This window comes from Anas acuta, chromosome 18 (assembly GCF_963932015.1).
Source record: "Anas acuta chromosome 18, bAnaAcu1.1, whole genome shotgun sequence".
Lineage (NCBI taxonomy): Eukaryota > Metazoa > Chordata > Aves > Anseriformes > Anatidae > Anas > Anas acuta.
Window position 1 is genome coordinate 12,805,797 of NC_088996.1, and position 22,320 is coordinate 12,828,116.

Consider the following 22,320-nt stretch of genomic DNA (forward strand, 5'->3'; position numbering starts at 1 on the left):
TCCCACCAGCCCAGGTCCTGCTGCGTGCTGCAGCCAGCCTGGTTTTTGGGCTCGTTGGGCAGCTGTGCACGGAGGTTTGAGGTCTCGGGAGCGCAGCTGTTAGAAATGAGAGCTCTTGTGGGTGCTGCGTGGCTTTGGGGTGTGGGTGCACACCGTGGCTGTGAGGCTGGGGCCCCTGCAGCAGGTCAGCCTGGCAGTGGCTTTGCTCTGTGCAGCCTCTCTGATGGATGGGTTTGCTAACTCGGCCTCAAAGCTCCTGCTGCACGCGGGGAGCCGCGGGGCAGAGCAGGCTGCTTCAGACCGTGACCCAGGTCAGGACCCAGGCTGCTCCTTCCTCCTGCTTTAATCCTGTGCCAAGCGGGTGGAGGTCTCCTGTGCCTGGATTGGGCTTACACGAAGACCTAACTTAGGTTTGGGCAGCATGGGGGGCTTGGGCAGGCAGCTCTGGGACCTCCTGGTCAGCTCCTGGCCTCTGGATCTGCCCCAAAATCAGCACAGAGCAGCCTGTGCTGTGGGGGATCCCCTTCCCAAAGGGGTCCCAGCAGACCTCTGCCCTGCTCCAGGCAGTTTGGGGCTCAGGGAGGGCCAGGCTCATGTGCCACCCGTCCTAACCTGCACTTAATTTAGTGTCTGGTCTAGGAGCCCTTCGCTTCAGGATGAATGGGCTCTCTGTTCGGAGCCTGCATGAGTTACTCTGACATTTTGCTACTCAGTCGAGGTGGGTAGAGGAGAGTTGGGTATTAGATTGGGTGATAGGCAAGAGAAGCAATCTCTGGGAGGCCATCAATTTGGATTAAGCTTTGTGGACTGGGATGTAGGGTAATCACCATCCTTCATTTCAGAGAGGTAAGAAACAAGTCAGCTTCTTTATGGATCATTATTGCTGCAGCAGGGATTGCTTCCACCCCGGCTATGGGCACGTATCCTCGCCGGGCTGGAGGCAGCCAAGGAGGGTGTAAAGCCAAAGGAGCGCGACGGCCACGGCAAAGCACAGCAGGGCAGGCGTGGAGCTGGGAGCAGGGCTCCCTCGGAGCCTCCGTCCCTCCCCGTGGGGCAGCCTCTGCTCCTTGCTCAGCAGTCGCAGGATGCTGGGGGTGGCTGGGGAGGGGGCGGCGGTGCCTGGGCTGCAGGGAGCTGCTGCACTGCGCGCTGCGTGGGCTGCCCCCCCAGGGCCAGGTCCTTTTTGCTCTCCCTGGGGTCAGTGCTTTGCATCCTCTGGATGCAGATTTCTGAGCATCCTGCAGAGCTCAGGACCCATCCCCGCGGCGGGGGCACCGCTCCCCGCGCCCGCAGCCCGCTTGGTTTCTGCAGCTCCCCCTGCGCAGCGCCGCGCTGGCAGGAGTTGCTCCGGGCCTCTGACAGCAGCGCTCTGCGAGGCATCCACCTCCCTGCCTCCCTCCCTGCCTCCCTCCCACGCTCGCCCACGCGCAGCCAGTGATAAAAGGCTCAGCCCAGTAAACAAGGGGGAGAGGAAGAGCGCTGAGATGAAAATGGGGCAGCGGGCTGAGCGGGGGAGCGGAGCAGAGCCCGAGGAGCCGAGGTGCTGGGGAGGCGCAGGCAGGCTGGCGGGGAACGGAGAGCCGCGCTGGCCCCGCCGGGTGGGAGCCCCTCTTCCCTTTTGTTTGTACTTTTATTTTTTTTTTTTTTTTTCCCCTTAATCTGAGTGCTTCATTTTCCAGAAGCTGTCATTTTACATAAACCTCTCAGCGAGGTACATCCATTCCCACTGCCAAAATCTCCATATCAAACACTTGTAACATGCCGCTGAACTGACAGCCCTGACTGTACGCGCTCCGTGCCTTTACAAAGGGATGCTGCGTCTGGGAAGGATATAAATACACGCAGCGAGATGACACGCAGCACGCTCGCTCCCCAGCTCGCTCCCCCCTGTTCTCTCCCTGCCCGGTTAAGCCGTGGCTGCGGCCCCCGTGGAGGTGCCCGCAGGGCTTGTGGCAAGGGGCGAGGGCACGGAGGTGGCGCAGGGGCACCAGGGGAGCGTGGCCGGGGTCTGCGGTGGGAGCCGGTGTGTGGGATGTGCGTGCAGCCCCGGGCCCCCAGGGAAGCCTTTTGCAGCCTGGATGTGGCTCTGTCCGCACCTTCTGCCTCGTAGCACCTGTGGGTTGGAGCGTGGCCCAGTGCTGCTCTCCTGGGGTCCCTCGCTGATGCTGAGGTGGCTGCCCCAGGACGGGGCTCGTGTCCCTGCTGTCCCTGCCCTCTGCTGTGCCTCGAGCTCCTTGCTGCGTGGCAGCTCTGCTGGAACCAGCTCCTGGGGCTGGTGCTGCAGCCCTGAGTTAAGCCCTGCTCGGGGGTGTTGTGCACCACTGGGGCTGCTGGGCTCGAAGCTCTCCTCTTACCCCAAATCCCATTTTAATGGGAATGTGGGGACGGAGAGAGTTAAACAATCAAACCGAGTCCTTTTCAAAGCTGTTTTTTCTTTTTTTTTTTTTCTCTTTTTTTTTTTTCTTTTCTGCTGGATGAAGTTCAAATCCAACCCCAAATCTCTATTTCTTTGCAAAGGAGAAAGGAGGAAATGTAAAACACTCTCCCATCCCCCCAAGTCTATCAGTCTTGCAACTGATGAAGGAAATCATCCCTGCTCTCCTTGGGATTCCCCTCCCTCCTCTTTGGGAAGAAGTCATCGCCGTTCCTGACAGTGTTTCGGTAGCGCTGCTGGCCTGGCTGTGGGCTCGGTTGCCCCACCAGGATGAGGTGTGGGGCCCCAGAGAGGCACCCCCAGGGAGGCACCCCCGTGCCAGCAGGGCGCAGCTGAGCGGGCTCTGCCCGAGGGCTGGGGGCTCCCGGGGTCCTTGCCCCCTCCCCAGGGCTGGCCTAGGTTTGGGGTGACTTCTCAGGGCCACCTCGTTCCTCCTGCACCCTGAGGTGCCCGGGGGATTTGGGGTGGGTGCTGGTGGGGCTCCGGGGCAGCAGCAGTGGTTGGAGGTGTGGGCGCAGGGGGGTGAGGGACGTGGGCTGCAGGGCTGGGGAAGAAGCAATTTAAATTGCAGCGAGCGACAGAAGCAGCCAAGCAGCCGTGTTTCTGGTGTTTCTCTCCTCATATAGAAACTGGAGCTCTCAGAGCAGCCGAAAATAGACAGAAACTGCTTGTGTGAGCAGTGGGGGCCGTGCTGCCGTGGGGTGCGGGGAGCTGAGTGCGAGGCAGGGACTGAGCCCGTGCTCGGCTCCGCGTGGGTGACCCGCGGTGGAGCAGGGCTGGTGCCTCGGTGGGCACCCCCTGTCCCGGCCTCGTGCCCTCGCCCCCTGCACCAACAGCTCTTGCTTTGTCCCCCCGGGGGGCTCCCTTGGGGGATGGCTCCTCGATCCTTCCTCAGCCCCACCGCCGGGGTGCTTGGAGCAGAGCCCTCGGCTCTGTGGGGCTCCTGCTGCGTCGGGCACTGCGCTCGCTGCTAGGAGGCTGTGCTGATTTATACACCTGCAAGGAGAGGCGCGCTGCTCTGCTCGGGAGAGAGAAGGGAAGAAGGGGGGAGCCTTTCCCACCAGGATTCCCCTCCCTGGGGCTGGATCGGGTTGGGGTTTGCAGGTACAGATTGCACAGGTGGAGAGGAGGAAGCACCGCGAGGGCTCGCCAAGCCCTGCTGTCCCCATCTGGTGTCACCCGCCGGCGGTCGGTTTCTTTGCTGTGCCCGACCCACAGAGCCCACAGCCAGGGCTTCGTGAGGCTGGGGGGCGAGGGGAAGGGAGGTGAGGGAAGGGGAAGGGGTGGCCGTGCCCTGTATTGGGAGAGGAGGGTGCCAGGGGAAGCTCTTTTTGCTCAGGATCGCAGCGTGCGGCAGGAGCCCGCTGGCCGTGCGCAGGCTTTTGTTGGCAGAGCGCGGATCCCATCATTTGTAATGTTACACTTGGAGGCTTCTGCCGCTCTCACGGAGAGGAACCTTGACGTGGGAAATATGAGTGTTATTTTTTTTTAATGTAATACCATTAAAATGGTTTTTAATTGAGTTCGTTCCTGCCAGTTGGGTGATAAATTTTTCAGCACCTGCAGGCAGAGCGACAGGTCCCGCTCAGCTGCTGCGCCCACCCCGAGCCTCGCGTGGCTCTGGCAGGACACGGGGCAGGGACCTGGTGGCACTGAGCGGGGGCAGGCCCCGAGGAGCCCGAGCACCTGAAGCCTTCCCTGGCTGCTGCTGTCTCCGTTCCCAGCCACCCTCCAAGGTTTTTGCCACCCCAGCAGCGGGGATGAGCCTGGCAGGAGCACGGCGGGTGCGCAGCCCTCCCCAAAGCCCCTGCCTGCGGGGTGGGCAGCTGCTGCCCTGCTAGCATCTGTGGGCTCTCCGTGTGGCCCACAAGGGTCAGGCTGCCCCCAGCTCACCCCCCTCGGGGAGGAGCAGCCCCTCGGGCTCCATCTGAGCGGAGCTGCAGAGGGTGAGCGCAAGCTGTGATGCCATCTGCTGCCCTCGCTGGCAAACGTCCCCAGGCCTCGGGTCCCCAAACGGCGATCTGCAGAGGAGAGGAGAGCAGCTGTCCCCTTGGTGTGAGGCTGGCAGCATCCCGGGGCTGCTGCTCCTGCACAGAGCCCAGCACCGAGGGCTGGGATTCCCTTTCCCCATGTAGGAGGGAACCTTCCAGGAGTGGGTCTGGCTCTGGGGTCACTGCAGGAGGCTGACATGGGGCTGCTCTGTTTGCTGGGGAATTTCTGGTGCCTGATCTCGCTGGGGGTGCCCAGGCCCCAGAAGCCTGCGAATGGAGGGCAAGAGCCTCGGGCCCCTCGGCATGAGGGGGTGATGCTGGCAGGTCCCCTCAGAGCCCTGGGGGTGCTGCAGATCCAGGGCAGTTCGGCTGAGAGAGGAGCGGTCCTGGGGATGTGTCCCCCCAAGGATGGGACGGGTGGCACAGGGACGGCAGGACAGACGTGTGCAGGAGAAGGCAGAGCCCAGGGCCGTGCGTCCCTGCTGCCGGCGGGGTCCCTGCAGGAAAAGTTCGCGAGCGTTCATCACGGGCAACGGGAAGTTTTTGTACGTGCTGATTAACTGCCTCCCTCTGATGTGACATGGCAAGATAAAATATGAGCAACTGCATTCTTTGACTTAAAACTTAATTAAAACTATATATCAAAAACGTAAGACCCCAGGCTTAATAAAACCTGATAAAATTATACTAATACACTTCAATTTCAATCCAAGGCTCCCTGATGGAAGAGCATGAGAGGCTGAACCCATAACTAGATTAGAAACACCTCCTATGCAATATTTATGGTGCTGTCCTGCTTGAGATGCATGGCCTCCGAGGAAGGCCCTGGCACTGATGAAGAGGAGGTGTCAGCACAGCTTACATGTAAATAGGAGTGAGGGCAGCTCTGCGAGCCGACAGCAGCCACTGCCTGCTGCACGCGGGGGGAGGCACAGGGGGGCCGGGGCTGCCGGGTGCTGGGCTTCGTGCTCTGGGCAGGGGTGGCTGTGGTGGATCGTGCCCCAGAACTGCTGGGAAGGTCTCGGCAAGTGCTGGACCTGCTGTGTTTCTGCAGAAGCCCTCGTGGTCGATGTCCCCCAGCACGAGCAGTGCCTGGGAACGCAGCTGGGACCAGTCCGCTGGGTCTGCCCCGAGCACGGGGGGATGCTGCGGGGCTCCAGCTCGAACCCTTCGAGTCTCTTCTCCTTCCCTCAGCCTCCATTTCACGTGGTGGTGGCCGCTGCTCTCCTTGCCTGGCAGCGCTCCCAGCGATGGATTTCTCCTCTCGCTACTTGGCTGCCTGGTTTCTGCCGGGGGTCAGACCGGGGTCCTGCAGGGGCTGCACGTGGTTCCCAGGAGCGTCTCTCCTGGAGCTGCTGACGTCCTTACGGGTAGAAGCGGCTGGGGCTGGGGATTTTCAGCCCTCCCTTGCTGAGTGCCTGCCACATTAGAGACAGGAGCAGAGCTCAGGGAGGGAGAGAGGGATGCTGCCTCCCCCACCCTGCCCGGTTGTGCCTGGGGAACCACTCGGTGCCCTGAGCCGTGCCCGTGCCACGGCCCTGCTGCAGCGCCTGCCTTCGGCGCTGGTGGTCCACCAGCCGCTTGTCAGGGCTCAGGGAGGGGTGGTGAGCTCCCGCTGCTTACTGGAGGGATGGTGGGTTTTGCCTGCAGGCTCTTGACAGCTGCTGATAGCTGTTTGCTGGTTCGCCTTTACGGGGTGATTTATTGAGTGAGATGCTGCATGTTGGATTATAGGCTTAGAGCCAGAGCCTTGCGATTAGGAGCTGAGTGGGGAAAATGAGCCTGGTAGTTCTTTTTGCAGGAGTGTGACCGTCCTGGTGCACGGTGCTGTCTGGGGGGTGACCCACGGGGTTGGTGCTGGAGGTGCCCATCTGCCCCCTCTGCTCCAGGCAGGGGCACCCGGTCCCCTGTGCGGTCACCCCGGGCAGGTTCCCTCTGGCACTGGCTCTGGGAGCATCCCTGCTTTTGTGGTGCTCGCTGAGCCTTTCCTTGCTGTCCCAGCATCCCAGAATTTCACTTCTGGGCTGAGATCTCCCAGGCTAGTGTCTGCAGGGAGGTTGTGCCTGAGGCTGGTGGACATCGGGCAGAGCTGGTGCGACCTGAGGGCACGGGCAGGATGGGCTCAGCAAGTCCTGCTCTTGTCCTGCTCTCAGCAGTATCCCTGTGCCTGGGGCCAGGGGCAAAGTGACCTGTCCTCACTGCGCTCCTGGGCGCCAAGCCTTCATCACCCTTCATTTAGTGGGGACTGGGGCTGTCGGAGGGGATGTGGCTGGGCACTGTGCGCTCTGCGCAGCTCAGACGTCTGCAGTGCCACCTCGCACCGGCGGTGTGGGAAGAGGCTTCGTTAGACTGCTAATGCGGAGCATAAATCGTGGTGGAGACAGGGTAGGTCAGAGGAGGGAGGCAGGATCAGTAAAGCATTACGGTCAATGAGATGCTGTCCTCAGAGGAGAGCGCAGGGGCTGGTGGCGAGGTGCAGGGGGAGTGCACAGCCCTGTGCTGCCCAGGGCCGCTCCTGTGGGCATGGAGCTGCTGCCCCTGCTGGCCCCAGTGCTGTGCGTGGGCTCTGGCATCCTCGCCTGCCCCATCGTCCATGGCACTCTGCTCCCCCTGCTCCCCCTCTGCCCCGTGCAGTGGCCTTTGGGGCCAAGACCACTTGGGGCCATGTCTGTGTGAAGCCTGGTGCGGTGCGCTCTTGGCATCCATGGCAAATGGTAGCTGGTGGTTTGCACAGAGGAGTTGCTGCTGCCGTTGGTTTCTTTGGTTGTACCGAAATCCGTTGCAGCAGCACAGTGCTGGCTTGGCAGAGGCTGATGTCCAGCCCCTACCCGACTGGGATGCTGGGCATGGAGGGGGCAGGGACATTGGAGCGGGGGCTGCATCGTGCACCCAGGGCAGCTCTGGGGCCGGCGGTGCTGCTGTGCTGTCCCAGCCCTGCCATGGCCAGCAGGGCCATGGGGGGTGAGTGAGTGTGGCTCTGACCCAGGGCTGTGGGGGCACAGCACCCCCCAGCACACGGGGACCAGGAGCTGGGAGCAGGCAGAGCGCAGGGGGGAGCTGGGTGCCTGCTGCCCCTGCCCGTGTCCGCGCGCACCCCGCGTCTCCTCGCAGGTTGTGCCGGGCTCTGTTCTCCCTCGCCCTGGCTCCCCCAGCCTCAGGCAGGGACTGCAGCGCATGGTGCTCCGTGGAGCTGTATTTTCAGAGACTGCGGGGGATGTCGTGTGTGTAAAATTAGCACTGCCTTGTTAGTCCTTTTCAGGCTAATTCGGAGTGAAATGCTTTAGCAGCGGTGGGCTGATTCTATCAGGAGAACAAGAACTAATTAAATTCACTCTGACCATCAAGCAGTAAATTATTTATACCCAGACAGATGCAATCTAATCTGTAGCATCCAACCCAACTGAACTTGCATCCTACTTGATTCAGGGGTGAGGGGGCAGATTAAATGCGCAAAAGGGCAAAGGGAGGGTGGAAGGCGAGGTGGAGCCGTGCAGGAGGGAGAGCAAAGGAGAGCAAAGGAGAGCTCATTGCCTTCCCTCCAGCTGCTGGTGGGCAGCACTGCACCCGGCTGAGGTGGGGAAGGGGGGGATCCTCCTCCTCCTCCCCCGGGATGGAGGCCGAGCAGCCACTCGGTGCCATCGCGCCCGTTGGCAGCAGGCAGGTTCGGCACGCTCCGCTTGGAGCAGGCGCGAGCTGTTCTGATCTCCTTTAAGATTTTTTTTTTTTTGGTTATCTGACCCCAGTGTCTGATTAGATCATTCCTGCATCTCGGTGGTAACATGAGCTTTGGCTGCTTAAAAGCTGCAGTTCGCTCTAATTACTATTGAGCCGACATACCTCTCCTTCTCCCGAATCGAAAGGAAAGAGAGAAATCATTTGCTAATCCTTTTGGGGGTTGTAAAGGGTTCCAGCAACCTAGGAAACTGCTTGAGTTGGGGCTGGTTAAAATATCGTGTTAAAAATGCTCGGGCTATTGCTTCTATTAGAGGGACAGGACTCTTTGGAAGCAGCCAGGGGGTGCGTTGTGCTGCTGGGTCTTTGCCTTCCTGGGGAAAGAGATCTTGATCCAACACGCACAGGTTGGGAGGGAGGGAGGGAGGATGGCGTGAATCTGGGGAGCTGCCAGCCAAGGCATTGAGCTGGGCGGGGGGCGTTTCACCAGTGGGAGCCCAGTGCCATGGTGCTGGGCACGGCGTGGTGCCCAGTCCTGGTTCCTGCAGGTGCCCGGGGTCTCCGTGGGGTTGGGGGCAGTGAGGTGTGCTCAGGCACTGCTCCAGCAGCGGCTCCCCTGGGGGTGATTTGGGGCCCCTGCTGTGTTTTTTGAGGTCTGGAAGGTAAAGCAGCTGTTAACCAGCCTGTGCCCCTCTGCAGGCCAACTGCCTTGGCTCTCCTGTGCAGAGGGCTGGAGCTGAGCCTTCTTCCGAGCTGCTTGGTAATTCTTGGCAGTAACAGGAAGCACGGTCAGGCTTCAGAGCTTGTGGCTCGTTTGCATGCAGCGTTCGGTAGCTCTTAAACTGATACTTTCCACAACAAATTTATTTTTTCTATAATATTCGAGGCAAAGGCACAGACAAAAGGCTACGACAACACTGAACAGCACAAACTCCATTATCAGGCAAGAGCTGCGCGGAGCGCACAGGGAGAGCATTCCTCTTCCTCTCCAGCTGTGCTGCGTTTTGGGACAGTTGAGCCCAAATGGTGTTTGCATTTGTACTGGCGATTAATCTCTGCAGCAGGGGAGGGAACTCCTATTATGAATCAGGCTCATAACTCTCAGCACACATATTTCCAAAGCCCCGTTGAACTATTAATCCTCCCAGCTCCCTGGGGCAGGGAGGATGGAGAGGGAAATGTCACCTTGTGGCAGGAGAGCTGTGATACGCAGCCAAGTCCGCCAGCTCCTTCTTGGAGATGTCTCCTGGTCTCCAGATCACTCCGGTGGACCATGTGGCCTCGCAATTGATTTAAAAAGGAAAAAAAAAAAAAAAAAAAGAAAAAAAAAAGAAAAAGGCAACTGCTTAGCTCTGGTTTTGCTGCTGCTGAGAGGACAGATTTGCCTGCTGGCAGCTATCTGCCATTAAATGGATGAGCTATTCAAGTGTGGGTTATGGATTTAGGATCAGCCTGCCTGTGCTGGAGAAGATGCACAATGCTGAGCCCAGATGGATGTGTGGTCCGGGCCGGGGGGAGCTGACGTGCTCTTTTCGGCAGCGGCAGGAGGTGGGGAGCAGGGGCAGGGGCAGGAGCAGAGCCATGAGGAGGGCGCAGAGCCCCTGCATCTCCCCCATCCCTGGGTGCCGGGGGCCTGGCTGGGTCCCCCCCGGCGAGCTGCGCACGCGGCTGCACGAGGCGAGGACACGCTGCAGCCTCCGAGGAGCAGGGAGGTTGGAAAAGTAGCGTGAAAAGCAAGCCCGGGTTTCAGCTTGCGGCCGAATTGGATAATAGGAGGTTGATTAAACAGGCTGCACTTGGAGGAGGGAATTAAGAATTTCCCTCTGGGCTCGGTGAAATTGGTTGGAAGGGAATACGGGCTGCGCGCACGAGGCAGCCGGCTGGAAGAGCTGGGCTTTGAAGTGTCAGCCGACAGGGACGGCGCCGCTTGATCCCCGTGACCGCCGTGCTGTGCCGTGACAGCCGCGCTGTGCCACGCTGCCTGCAGCCCCAGGGGGCTCCCGGAGAGCCCCTCGGGCAGGCACTCGCCCCCTCGCAGCCCGTCAGCCCACCGGTGCCCGGCCTCCTGCCACGCTCCTGCCCCCATCTGCACCTCCTGTGCGCATGAAGGGAGCTGTGCCCTCCTCGACCCTGCCCCGTGTCCTCAGAGGTTGCCACCGGACTGCGTCTGGGTTTTGGGGAAAGGGGGAAAGGAGCCGGATTGCTCCGTGCCTGCACAAGCCACGGAGAACTGGAGCTGTTGCTTGCCTGGGCTCCGCTTCGATCGGTTTTGCTGTGCTGGGGCACCCAGGGGAAATGGGCTCTTCCCGGGAGGGTTGGCAGCGCGGGGGCTCCTCTCCCAGGGAGGGTGGGCGCCGCTCAGCGCGCTGCCCGGGGTGCCGAGGGGCTCCTCGGGGCAGGCATCCGCACTGGCTCGGGAGCAGCCGTGCTGAGCCCTGGGGAGCGGCGAATTAATCAGCAGGAGAAAATATTTGAATAGCTTCAAGAGAAAGAAGCGGAGTAATTCCCGTTCTTCTTTCAGCACGAAGAGGCTCTCGCTGTGCCCCTCTGCCACAGCCAGCTGGGTGTGAGTTCTGCGTTCATCCCTGGGGTGCTGCGGCCCCCTGTGCCCCTTGGGAGCTTCCATGCACCGAGCCCTGCGGTGCTCCCACTGCCCGGGGCTGCCTCTCCTCCCCATGGCACCGGTGGGCAGCTGGGTGCTGCACCGCTCCCCCCAGCCCCTACCAACCTCATCCGTGTCTGCCGTGCTGTAGGCACGGCCCTTGCTTTTCTTGAATGTTTCCGTGACCGCAGCAACTTCCAAATTGCAAATATCGCTTTTCCAGCCCCAAAGCTGCCACCGAAATCCCCGGCTGCTGGCAGCTCCTGGCACGTGCACCCAGCTCCGCCGCCTGCGGGTGGAGGCCGGGCGCAGGACGCGGCGCGGCCCTGTTGTGCAGCAGCAGCACAGCTCAAAAAGCACAAGCATTTCAAATTTTTTATTTTTTATTTTTATTTTCCATTTTTGACATTGTTCCTCAACCCCTCTATCGCACTTCTTGTTAAGCTGTTAAATCACTCCATTTATTTAGTACGAGCATTGCTGAGAGCTCATTTTTATCTTGGTGAAAACCAGACTTGCTCATGGGCACATAATGAAATTGTATAAATATACCCTTAGCTGGGAATCTAATTTATTTTTCCTGTTCATTATGGGGTAGAAGGCCATTATGAGATGTATAACTTTTTTTTCCCCAGTGCTGGAATTGAAAGGCTGGTGCGGGCTCTTTTTATACTGATGATTTCGTCCTGATTCAATTTAAAGCTGGTTAGAGCTCAAATACTGTAGCATAATTGACAAAGATCAGTGTGGGTTGTAATGCTAATGTCTTGTCTGCGGTTTCGGCAGCGCTGGGCGAAGGCAGCTTGGGTTGGGAGCCACTTCCAGCCGGGGGCCGGGCGCCGTGGGGCCGGCGAGGAGCGGGGCCGGGCGCGCGGACAGGCGGCACCCATGGGTGCCCTCGGCTGGGCGCACAGTCAGGAGCCCGGGCAGCCCCGGGGCATCAGGATGTGAGTCTGTCCATTTGTCCATCAGCGCGATTGATTTTTGACTGTATTGATATTGCTATAAAGTCATGTTTATAGAGCTATAATTAAGCGGGGCCATTTAGCAGGCAGTGTTAAGTGCTAAGCAGATTTATGGAACGGTTCAGCCTTCTGCGGTGTTATATTTCACCATGAAGTACACCAGGTTTTTATGTGTGCTGCGATTGTATTCGTTTGACAGTGATTAGTATAATGGGGGTTTCCGGGGTCGTATTGCCAAGCTAAGGAAACAGCAATTACGGCCCCGCTGCAGTATCAACTTAATTGCATCCATTTGCAAGCGACATGAGCCCGGGTGCGCGGAGCAGCTGGCGGGGCGAGCCGGTGGTGGCAGGGAGGGGGCCACGGCCAGAGCCCGTCCAGCCCCAGCCCACCAAATCCCACATGGCACCGGGGGCCCCGTGAGATGAGCGAGACCCCGGTGGCAGCAGCCCCTTCGTGGGGCTGGGGGCAGGGCGCTCTGAGGGCAGCCCCCTGCCCGCAGAGGGGCCGGAGCAGGGCAGGGAGTTGCCCGATTTTGCAGCGCAGACGGAGACGTGGCGGTGCCAGGAGGTGGGCATCCCGGCATTTTGATTGACCGGGGCTTTCTGCCTCTGATTGCAGGCTTTCCGCCTGGTTTGCCTGGATTTTAATGAAGCCTTGTGTAACGGTGATGCCAGAGGAGTGATAAATGCAGCCCTTTGCCCACCAGGACCATAGGCTCCCTGTCCTGCTCTTTGCGTTGGGGATGATGTTGGCTTGCTTTGCTGGTGGTGCTGAGCAGGAGGATTGCTGAATGCCAGGAGGCACATTTGCCCCAAAAGCCCGTCCGGCTGTGGTCCAGCTCTCAGCACGCTGGAGGCGGCTGTGATGTGCTCCTGGATGCGCTCGGCTGCAGTGAGCCGTGGCTCTCAGATGCCTGCTCTGGAGGTGAGGAGCCTTGTGGGGGCGTGGGAGGTCTCCCCCGGGTGCTCTGTCCCTCTCCGATACGGGTCTTCCTTCAGAGTGCCCCACAAAATCAGCTCTCCATCTCCCAGAGTCGCTGCTGTGGCCAAGCAGGAATCTCTGTGACCTGCCCGGGGCAGCCCCAGCCGTGGGCACCCTGCTGTGCTGTGGGTTAATTCCCTGCAGGGTTTGCTCCCTGCGGCTGCGCTTCGCCCATGTGCGCTCCCGTGGCTTCACCTGGCCCCGCTGGTGCTGAGCAGCGTGCAGCACACGGGGCTGGGGGTGTCCGGGTGGTCCCGCACCCCTCTGCACGTAGGGGCTGTGGACCCCGGAGCCCAGCGGGTGAATCCCCCTGAGCAGCACGGGTGAGGGAGAGGGAGCAGATCAGAGAGTGAAAGTGTCACCGGTGAATTTGCAGCGGTGCAATTAGTGCTAACCTTGGCATGCACTTGTCAGCCTTCTCTTTGAACTCTCTCCCTCTCTGGCTTTCCGGAGATCTGGAGATTTACCGGCTCGGTCTTTCAGCATCCTGACAAGTGGCAGCGAGGTTTTGCTGAGCGGTTAACAGCAGGAACCTGGAGATGGTTGCGAAGGAGCCTTCCTTCCCTGAGCATCAGAGCAAACGTCCGTGTGCTGCTGTGGGCAGGTCCCAGCCACCGGCCGGGTTGGGGAGCACCTGGGGGTGCTGGTGGCTGCGCTGGGCAGGAGCCCTGCACACCAACCCACTGGTGGGCTGCGTGGTCTTGGGGCTCAGCGTGTGACTGGGGGCTTCATGCAGCAGCTGGGGACAGGGGCTCTTCCCAGGGGGAGGCCTGGGAGCAGCAGAGCATCAAGTGAGAGGCGTGGGGATGTTCCAGCACGAGTGCAGGCACCCCATCTCCCTTCACAAGTCGGGAGCGGGTTGTGAAAGGGCAGCCTTCCTCACTCCTGCCCTTGCTGCACGCACTTTCCCAATTCACTGCAGGAATCAGATGGGCTTTTGCCGACTAAGAGGTGTTAAATGGCTCTAAATACTCTTCACGCTGCAATATCTCCACCACAGCGTTTAATTGAGTGCCACAGAAATGCCTATAAATAAATGTAAATGCCTATGCCAGTACCCTCCTACAGCATCTCCAGAGCTCGCAAGAAAGCAGATGAGTGCCTTGTGCTCAGGATCCCCGCTCCTGCCCTTTTTCTCCTTTCCCCCCCGAGAGCAGGGATCCGGCCCCGTGGCAGCCCTCCCTGTGCCCGCTCGGGGTCCTGCTGCAGCAGGGCTGGCGGCCGCGGCTGCTCCCCAAACCCACCGGAGCTGGATCGCTCTGCGGGCAGGCAGAAGGCCTTGCCATGAAATAGGGACATCAGCACGGGCAGTTACACATCAAGGGCTTGCCTGTGCTCGGGGCTGCTCATATTCTTCTTTTGCTTTGCCCTGACTCCTGATGGAGAAAGGGGAAAGCTTTCCTGTACGGGACCCCAGGTTTTTGTGCCATTGCCCCAGTGCGCACGCCTCGGGGCATGCAGGCAGACCCTGTAGGTCCAGAGCAGCCCTGTCCCGGGCACTCCAAGCTCCCATCCCGTCCCACGGGGCAGCGTGTCCCTCGGGATGGGGCTGGGAGCTGCTGACAGGCGGCTGTGCTGCTCCTTCAGCCCCGGGCACGGGGCCGTGCAGGGCCTGGCAGGCGCGCAGCCCGGGCGCCGCATCCATCTGCGCGCGGGAGTTCGCCAGCAGCAGCGAGAAACAAATCCGAGGGTAGGAAATCAGACAGCAGAAGGAAGGGAATGGAGCATTTCATGGCTGTTTGTGCCGCTCTTGCATCTGTATTCGTGTCCAGATTCCTTTGTGATTGGAGATTCTTATATACTAAAATAGACGGATTTCCCATCAGACTGCCTTAAATCTCTGGCATATCAGACTTTGAGTCCAAACAGACAAAATGTGCGTGTTATGTTTTATCTATTGCAAAAGGTACTTTTTAGTTGCTGGTGTGCAGTGCTGCCTCCTGAGAAGCGCTGCTGAATTCTTTCCACGTTTTCCTTCCTGGAGCCTTTATTACAGAGAACAAACAGGCTGAAGAACGGGGAGCGGGGCGCAGCCGGGTGCTCCTCGCGCACTGCATGGCCCTGGCTCGGCCACTTCGTGCTGTGGGGTGCCCCGTGGTGCAGACCCCGCTGTGCCCGTGGGCAGGGGCTGTCCCCGTGGGCACCTCTCTGCGTGCCCGGGTGGGTGCAGGCAGGGCTGCGGGGTGCTGCTGTGCTGGGGACCGGCCGGAGCCTCTGGTGGCAAGGGGCTGAGGATGCTCAGCCAACTGCCATCCCTAAATAGGATCCTCAGACTCGTCATTTGACTGCCTCTTCAGCGCTGATGAGCCACTCTGATGTTACTATTTAAAATCCTAATTGCTTTAATCAGCTCGCCTTTAGGCCTGTGTGCAGCTCGGGAGTCCAGCAGGCTGAGAGCTCTCCTGCTCCCCTTCCGCCCGCCCGCTGCGGGGTGGCCCCGGCCCCGCTCTCCAGGCCCAGGTGCGCCCTCGGCGGGGACCCAGCGCTCGGCGGCGGGGGGGGGGTGCTGCGGGTCTGCGGCTGGGGGGGGGTCAAACGAGTGCGAAGGAGAGCTGCTGGTGCCCTGGGATGAGAGATGCCAAAGCTGTAATGAGCTGGGAACTCCCTGTGCCCCCTCTGGCAGCTCCCTGCGCTCACCTTTATCGCCGCTAATTACTCTCCAGGGTCAGAATTCGCCTTTCCTGGCTGGCAGGGGCTGAGGGCAAACCCCGGTCCTGCTCCCCGTGCAGCAGGAGGGATCCCTCCCAGCCCGGGCTGCAGCTTTGCCTTTGCAGCTTCTCGCCCCTGCAGTGACATGGGGGCTGGAGAGGCGGGTGGGAGATGAAAACCCCAAACCTGGAGGCGCAGCACTGCTGCAGGCAGCCCCCCCCCCCACTCCTTGGTTCCCCCTTTGCAGCTCCGCTTCCACCCCTGTGCTCGCAGGGTGCTCCCAGGGGCTTCCCCTCTGCAGGGCAGGGGGCTGGGTTTGCCCCTTGCTGGGGGCACGGGGGGCAGTGGGGTGATGCATGGGGCTGGCGGGCGCTCGGTGCTGGCAGGCAGGGAGGAAATGAGCAGGAAGGCGCCCGCTGCGGCCAGCGGATCCGAGCTCCCTGCCTGGATCACGAGCTCTGCGGCAGCTCCTCCTCTCCTGCCAGGCCTGGCAGCCTGGAAGGTGTTTGGGGAGGGACGGTGCTGGCAGCACGGGCGCCAGCACCAGCTCCTGGGGACAGGCTGTCCTCTCCTTCTGTTGCGTTGTGGCACGGCTGCTCCGGGGCGCAGCGTCCAGCCTGCAGCCCCTTTTCCATCACCAAGCCTCTGTCCTGCTGAGCCCACGAGTGCGTGGCTGCTGCAGCCTCCAGAGGTGTTCCCCTGGGACAGCTGGCCACGGGAGCTGACCCCCACCTTCCCTCGATGCTGGAGCAGCATCAGCCTTCCCTCCCTGGCATCTCCTCGCTTTCACAGGGCTGTGCTCCCCACCAGTGCCCTGGGCACATCCCAAAACCCGTGGAGCTGCTGCCCCTCCTTCGACAGGGCAAGGGGAGCTGCAGCTGGAGGCCAAGAGCAGGGGGCTCTTGGGGGCTGCAGAGGCCTTGAAGGGCCCCTCTCGTGGAGGGGAGCCTGGGGAGCTGCCCCCAGGACTTGTCCCCACTTGGCTGTTTGTGTGCCGAGCGTCACCTGCATGGCACCAGCTTGCTGCACGCAGCGGCACGGCACGGCCAGCCCCTGGGGCACGCGGTGGCACATCTCAGTGCCCAAAATGTGGTGTGCTGGCAGAGCGATGCCTGGGAGGGAGCTGCTGCTGCAGGGCTGCTGCGTTTGTCCCAGGCGGGGTTTGCAGACAGAGCAGTGTCCCCCAGGACACCCGGTGCTTCCCTGGCTCTGCAGCCCTGCTCGCTGCCCTGGTGTCCTGGGGGTGCCCGCATGCTCCACGTGCACCCGCAGCCTCGGGCCACACGGTCCCAAAGTGTCTCTGGACGCACAGAAAGCCTCAGACAGTGGATTTCACAACTTAAAGCAGACTTCCTGGGGAGCGAGGACATCTCTGCATTTATTCAAGGACATCCCTTCTCAATTAAATCCCGGCATGGACTAAACAAATGGGCTGCTGAGATCAAAGGGTTTTTTTTTTTTTTTTTCCATTTTTTTTTAAAATCATTGAAAAGATGCATTGAAAGGAGAGTGTTGTGGGTTTTGTTTCCATTAGCCTGGTAGGGAGGAGAAACTTCCATTAAATTCACATAAAGGCGTTTGCCTATGTTAATGCGGAAGCAAAGTGGTGGTAAATATTGTTTGTGGGGTAATGGCCTGGGCACGCTGCGGGTGCTGCTGGTGCAGGTTTCTCGCTGTGAGACGAGTGGGATCCGGCCCCGCAGCACGTTGTGGGGTCCTGCCTTTGTGACCCCCTTCTCGGCTCATCTGTGAGTGTCCCCAGCCCCAGGACGCGTGTGCTGAGGTCCCTGGGGCGCAGGGAGGATGAGGAGCAGCAGGATGTCAGCTGTCCCCCCTTGGGCACATCCCTCGTGGTGGGGCTGGCAGCCGAGGACCCCCCGGTTGGCAGCATGTTGGGGATGGAGACCACAAGCCCCCCCTGGGCTCCCCCAGGATTGATGGTGCTGTTAAAGCGTCAGGCTGGCCTGGGGCCGGACCCGCTGCAGGTGAAGATTTGTGGAGGAATCTGGGAATCTGCCTCGGTGAAGGTTTTATCACAGCTTTTAAACAGCCCAGAGGGTGCTGGGGGGCAGCAGCACCATGGCACTGCCATGCAGGGGGGGGCTCCTCTCGCAGCCCCAGCTGATGATGGGGATCGCTCCTGGGGACCCCCGGGTGAGTTGGGCAGTGCCAGGACCCCCCTGAGCTGGGTGGGCACGCAGTGCTCGGGGGGCATCCAAGCACACGCAGAAAGGGGCTGGAACGCTTCTGGCCAGCCTCTGGGGCTGGCGGGGTCACCTCTGGGGGTGCCCCCATCAGCTGCAGCCCCTGGCACCGTGCTGTGCTCCTGCGGCTGCAGCCTGAGCTCTGCTTTGGGGTGTTTTGCTGCGTTTTCATGAGCGTTGCCGAGCGCGAGGAGCGGTTTGGTTGCGTGCCTTCCTGGGGGCTGCCGCCCTGTCCCCCCCGGCACAGGGTCCCTGCAGCCGCCCCCACGGGCCCGAGCTCCTCCTGCTCCTTCTTTCAAGGATCCGTCTGTGCAGAAATTGATCCCCTTTGCCACCAGCCCTGTCTCCTTTTTCCTTTTAAATGGTGTCACTCTTAAATTTCCTGGCCTCTCTAATAGATTTTTATATAATCACTACAGTGCACTTTTAAAGAGCGATAGATCACGTTCATTGCTTTTCCCCGTGATTAATTTCCCATAATAGTCCTCTGTAACACCAAGGCAAAGAGAGGAGAGAGAAGAAAACCCCCACATTATCCACTTTGTGCTCAGAGTATAAATGAATTAGATTTAATTTTTGTTTAATTGTTTCCATAGCTCAGCCTCTGCTAACTTTGCAGGATAATTTATTTTGCAGTCTGGGGGAAAAGAAGGGAAGAAAGTCTCCGCAGCCGAGCGGTCTGCCTGTGGATAGTGTTTAATTACAGCTGATAGTCTTATCTGCTTGTAATTATTGGAGTCTCGTCGGGCTCTCTCCTGCTGGCGCTCCCCTTTGCACTCCCCAGGTCGATCCCTGGAGCGCCGCGGGCACGCAGCGAGGGGCCTGGGGTGCTTCGGGGAAGGGAGAGGTCTGGAGGTGGGGACACATCCAGAAAGCGCCTGGTGCCTGCTGAGGAGCTGGCTTGGGGTGCTGGGGGTGGCGCTGGCCCCCGGCCATGTCCCCGGGCCGGACTCAGCACCCGGGGCAGAGCTGGAGGAGGAAGCAGGAGGGAGGTGAGGAGCTGGTGGGGGGCGAGGGGCGCACACCCATGGGGCCGGGAGCAGGCAGGGATTTGTTTCCTGGGGCGAGCTGTAGCCAGGGTGCAGGGAGGCTACTCCCGCTGCTTTATTATGATCGTTGTTACTAGTATTTATTAATTATTATTATTTATTTGTGTAGCTTGAGAAGAGGAGTGCTTCATGGCAAAGCAGCGAGCTTTCTGCGCTGCTGGAGTTTGTGTCTTCCTGGGCATTGCATCCCCCTCAGCCTGGGCACAGCAGCTCCTGCAGCCCCCCCCAGCCTGCTGTGCTGCTCCCCCTGCCCCCCCTGTCCCCCCTTGACCCCACATCAGCCCCGTCCCGTCCTGCCCGGGGCGAGCGTGGGAAGAGCAGCGGGGACGGAGCCACCGCACGTCCTCGGAGCTGAGCTCGCCCATTAATCACTGCCTGTGGGGGCATCGGGCCCCTGCTTAAAATGCATTGGCAGTGCCGAGGTGAGAGCAGGAGCTCGAGAGAGCCTCTGTTAATCTGCTCCCTCGGAGACGGGCTACCTTCGGCCTGTTAATCAGTTGCAGTAATTACAATCCCAACTTTACATGCGGAATGTTAATTAATGCACGGCTGCAGGGGCTGGCACCACGCGCCGGGTGCCCGGGGTGCAGGGGGTGGCCGTGGCATTAATGCCTCCAGCCGGGGCAGGAGCTGCATTTCCTGGATGGTGGCTGCTGGGCTTGCTGCTCCGGGACCACAGCTTGCCTTTCAATTTGCTTTGCTGGCGTGGATGGCAAGATTTGGTGTGGAAATCGGGTAATGCACTTGGAGCTCCCCACCCTGCTGCCTGCCCCTGGGGGCATAACGCTGGGCGCAGGATCCAGATGTGGCCTCAAGGGTGCTGAGCGCTGTGGGGGTGGCCGGGGGGGCTGCTGCTGGCTCACCCCACCTCGGAGCTGGGGCCGTTTGTGCCGAGCCACGAGCACTGCTCTGGGTGCAGGACTTGGCGTTTTTCCCTTGCTGGACTTTTGGGGGCTGCTCCTGGCCCCTTCTTCCCACGTGCAAAGGGCTGAGCAGCAGCTCTGCTGCAATACCTGGGCTTGGGGGGGGGACGGATCCGTGCTCTCCATCCTGCTCTGGGAACCCCACACTGGTGCCACCAGTGGGCAGGGCGTTCAAAATGCCAGAGCGTGGAGCCGCGGGTGCTGGTGGCCCCATGGCCAGCTCCTGCTCGGCACAGACCCTGCTGGGACACCCCGAGGCAGCCCCAGGGGCCGTTCCCAGCTCTCCGTGCTGGCAGCAATGTGGCTGGTGTCTCGGGGGGCTGCGGTGCCGGGGCTTTGCAGGGGATTGTGTGAGTCCCTGCGCTGAGCCCCGCAGCGCACGGGGGATGCTCTTGGATCATCCCCGCGGCGTGCTGGGGTCTCGTGAGGTGCAAGTGTTGGGCAGCAGGAAAAGGGCAGGGAGAGCCCTGCTGCCAGCACACGGGGTGCAGATGCCCTGCTGCTGGCGGGGCAGGCATTAAAACCCCGGTCAGGCCTGGCCGGGAGCGGCACTGCCCGGGCTCATTGCTGCCAGCAGCTGAAGGAGAGCAGAGCAGAGGCGTGAGCTGAGAGGAATGACAAAGAGGGGGAAGGAGAGGAAGAAGCCCTGGAGGAGGAGGAGGAGGGAGGCTGGGTGAGTGCCGCATGCAGCACGGGGGGCTCCAGCTGCCAGAGCTTGTCCCCAGTCCCCGAGCAGGGACCCGACGTCCCCGTGGGTGTCCTGCTGGTCCCCAGCGCCCCGTCCCCTGGCTGCCCTCTCCCCGTCGGTGCGTGGGGCTGGCGGGCTCCTTTCTTGCCTTACTTTTGTTTTCAGTGCAGAGAGGTGGAGTTGCCCGGCCGCTCCAATCTTTCACTGTCGACTTTTCCCATGAGGTTTTAAACAGGTTCACTAAAGCTCTTCTGTCTCTGCGTCCACGCTGGTCATAAATCTGGGGCTTGTCTCTCCAGGCGCTGGGCTGTTGCCAGTCTTCAGAGGATCTGACTTCTCTGAATGAGGAGCGCTTCTTCTGGCATTTCTGGCTCCCTCCCTTCACTGACGGTGCTGGGGGGGGCTGGGGGGGGGGGCTCGTGCACTGCGGCAGCCGCCCGAGACGCAGGGCTGGGAGCTGCGTGGCTGAGGGGGCCGCCGAGGTGCGGAGCTCAGCGCGGCAGCGTTTGGGCAAACCCCGGGGGCATCGCTTCATCACGCCACCCGTCCCAGAGCCTGGGCAGCATGAACACCTCCCGGAGGTAGGAGAAGCTCCTGCTCCCCGAGCAGAGAGCCCTGCTGTGGGCACGCTGCCTTCCCCAAAGCCATGGACTGGGCACCAGCCCTGGCGATGTGCCGGGGTTTGGGCACCGGCCGGCGTTTTGTGGGTGCTGCTGGCGTGCGTTGAGCTGGGCGCACGCAGAGCTCGAGGGGGTGCACAGCTGGCAGGGGAACTGGAAACTGGGGTAGAGGAGGAGCGCTGGTGGTCAGCGTTGCTCCCAGAGGTGCGTTGTGCGTTGCTTCTCCAGGGTTTGGCGGCAAGGACGGCTCACTGAGACGTCCCCAGCTGCCACAGGCCAGGGACAGAGCCCGAGCGGAGCTGGCGCTTGGAGCCTCTCTGAGCCTGGCCACGGGGTGGCCAGGGGTCACGAGTGCTCCTCAAGTCAGAATTACAAATTTCCCTCATTTCCTGGCACCGAGCCCCACGGGGTTTCCAGAGGGCTGATCACGGGGAAGCTGTCATTTCCGTCCTTAAAATGTGAGTGGTGAGTGGCAGATGGTGAAGGAAAGAGTTTAAGATCTAATAATGACTGGAGGAGAGGGAAGGAGCTGATGAACGCGTCCCCAAATAGCCGAGGTGTCACCTTGAGAGACCGGTGTGGGGCCGCAGCCTGGGAAGGGCAGCTCTCCGTGGGGCTCCCGCTCGGGCTCCATCTCTGCTCTGCTCCGAGGGGAGCCCGGGTGCGCTCTGCAGCTGCAGATCTTAGAAGGGCACGAGCACCAAAGCTGGCTTTCCATCTTTATCCACCGTTCTTCGGATACCTCCTGACGAGCTGCCTGGCACATCGGCTGTTTGAGGGAGCCTGGCTGCAAGAGGCCGCTGCGAGGACCGCTGCCGCCCGCTCCTGCAGATCTCCTGGTGCCTCTGCCCGACCCGTGCCAGCCCCGGGAACAGCCCCTCTCCTCCCGTCCTGGAGCTCCCTGGATCTGCCCCGTGGTCTCTGTCCCCCGTCACTCCTCAGGTACCGTTCTGCAGCCGTGTTTCGGTCACGGGGCAGGTGGAGGTTGCGGTGCTGGTCCCCGAGCTTCTGCTGACAAGGATCCCGCTTCAGGATACCTTCATCCTTCCGTGCTAGAAAGTGCTGGCACTTCTCCACGCAGCCATTCCTGCTGGCACAGCACCAGCTGGAGCACCGGGAGACAACAACGGAGGCTTCCTCCGTGCGCTCCCCAGCTGCTGCCCGGGTCCCTCTCACGGGTTGGGGAAGCCGCCTGCCTGCCGTCGGTGTTGGGGCCAGCTCGGCGTGCTGAGCTCGTGGGCTGAGGGGCTGCGGGTGCACCTCGGCTTCCCAAAACTCCCCGCCTTGGGGATGGAGCCAGCTTGTAGGGCCCCGCAGCACCCATCAGGCTTTGGTTCCCTGCGCTGCTACCCCAGCACCTACCCCGGTGCCCTGTGCTTCAGCACCTCCGCAGGCAATGCTCCGTGAAAGTGGCCTCCAGAGCCTGCCGGGGTGAGTGGGGGGTTTGCTTCCATGGCCCGTGCTGTGCTGGGCCCCTTTCTGGGCAAAATCCTTGAGATCACATCAGGTAATTGCCCTGGCAGTAAGATGGGGTTGCGG

The 22,320-nt window shown here is 61.0% G+C and overlaps 1 protein-coding gene across 14 annotated transcripts in view; it reads left to right on the plus strand.

Annotated features, from left to right (window-relative positions):
- Positions 1–22,320, plus strand: part of RBFOX3 (RNA binding fox-1 homolog 3) — a 165,026-nt gene that overhangs the window by 46,448 nt on the left and 96,258 nt on the right. The window contains exon 1 of one of the 14 annotated variants that reach the window (XM_068654688.1): positions 20,614–20,742. The exons of 12 other annotated variants lie outside the window; for them this stretch is intronic. The gene's annotated coding sequence lies outside the window, so the exon portion shown is untranslated. Of the gene's footprint in view, positions 1–20,613; positions 20,743–21,239; positions 21,724–22,320 lie in introns of those variants that run through there. One more of the 14 variants, XM_068654685.1, reaches the window with a different exon arrangement.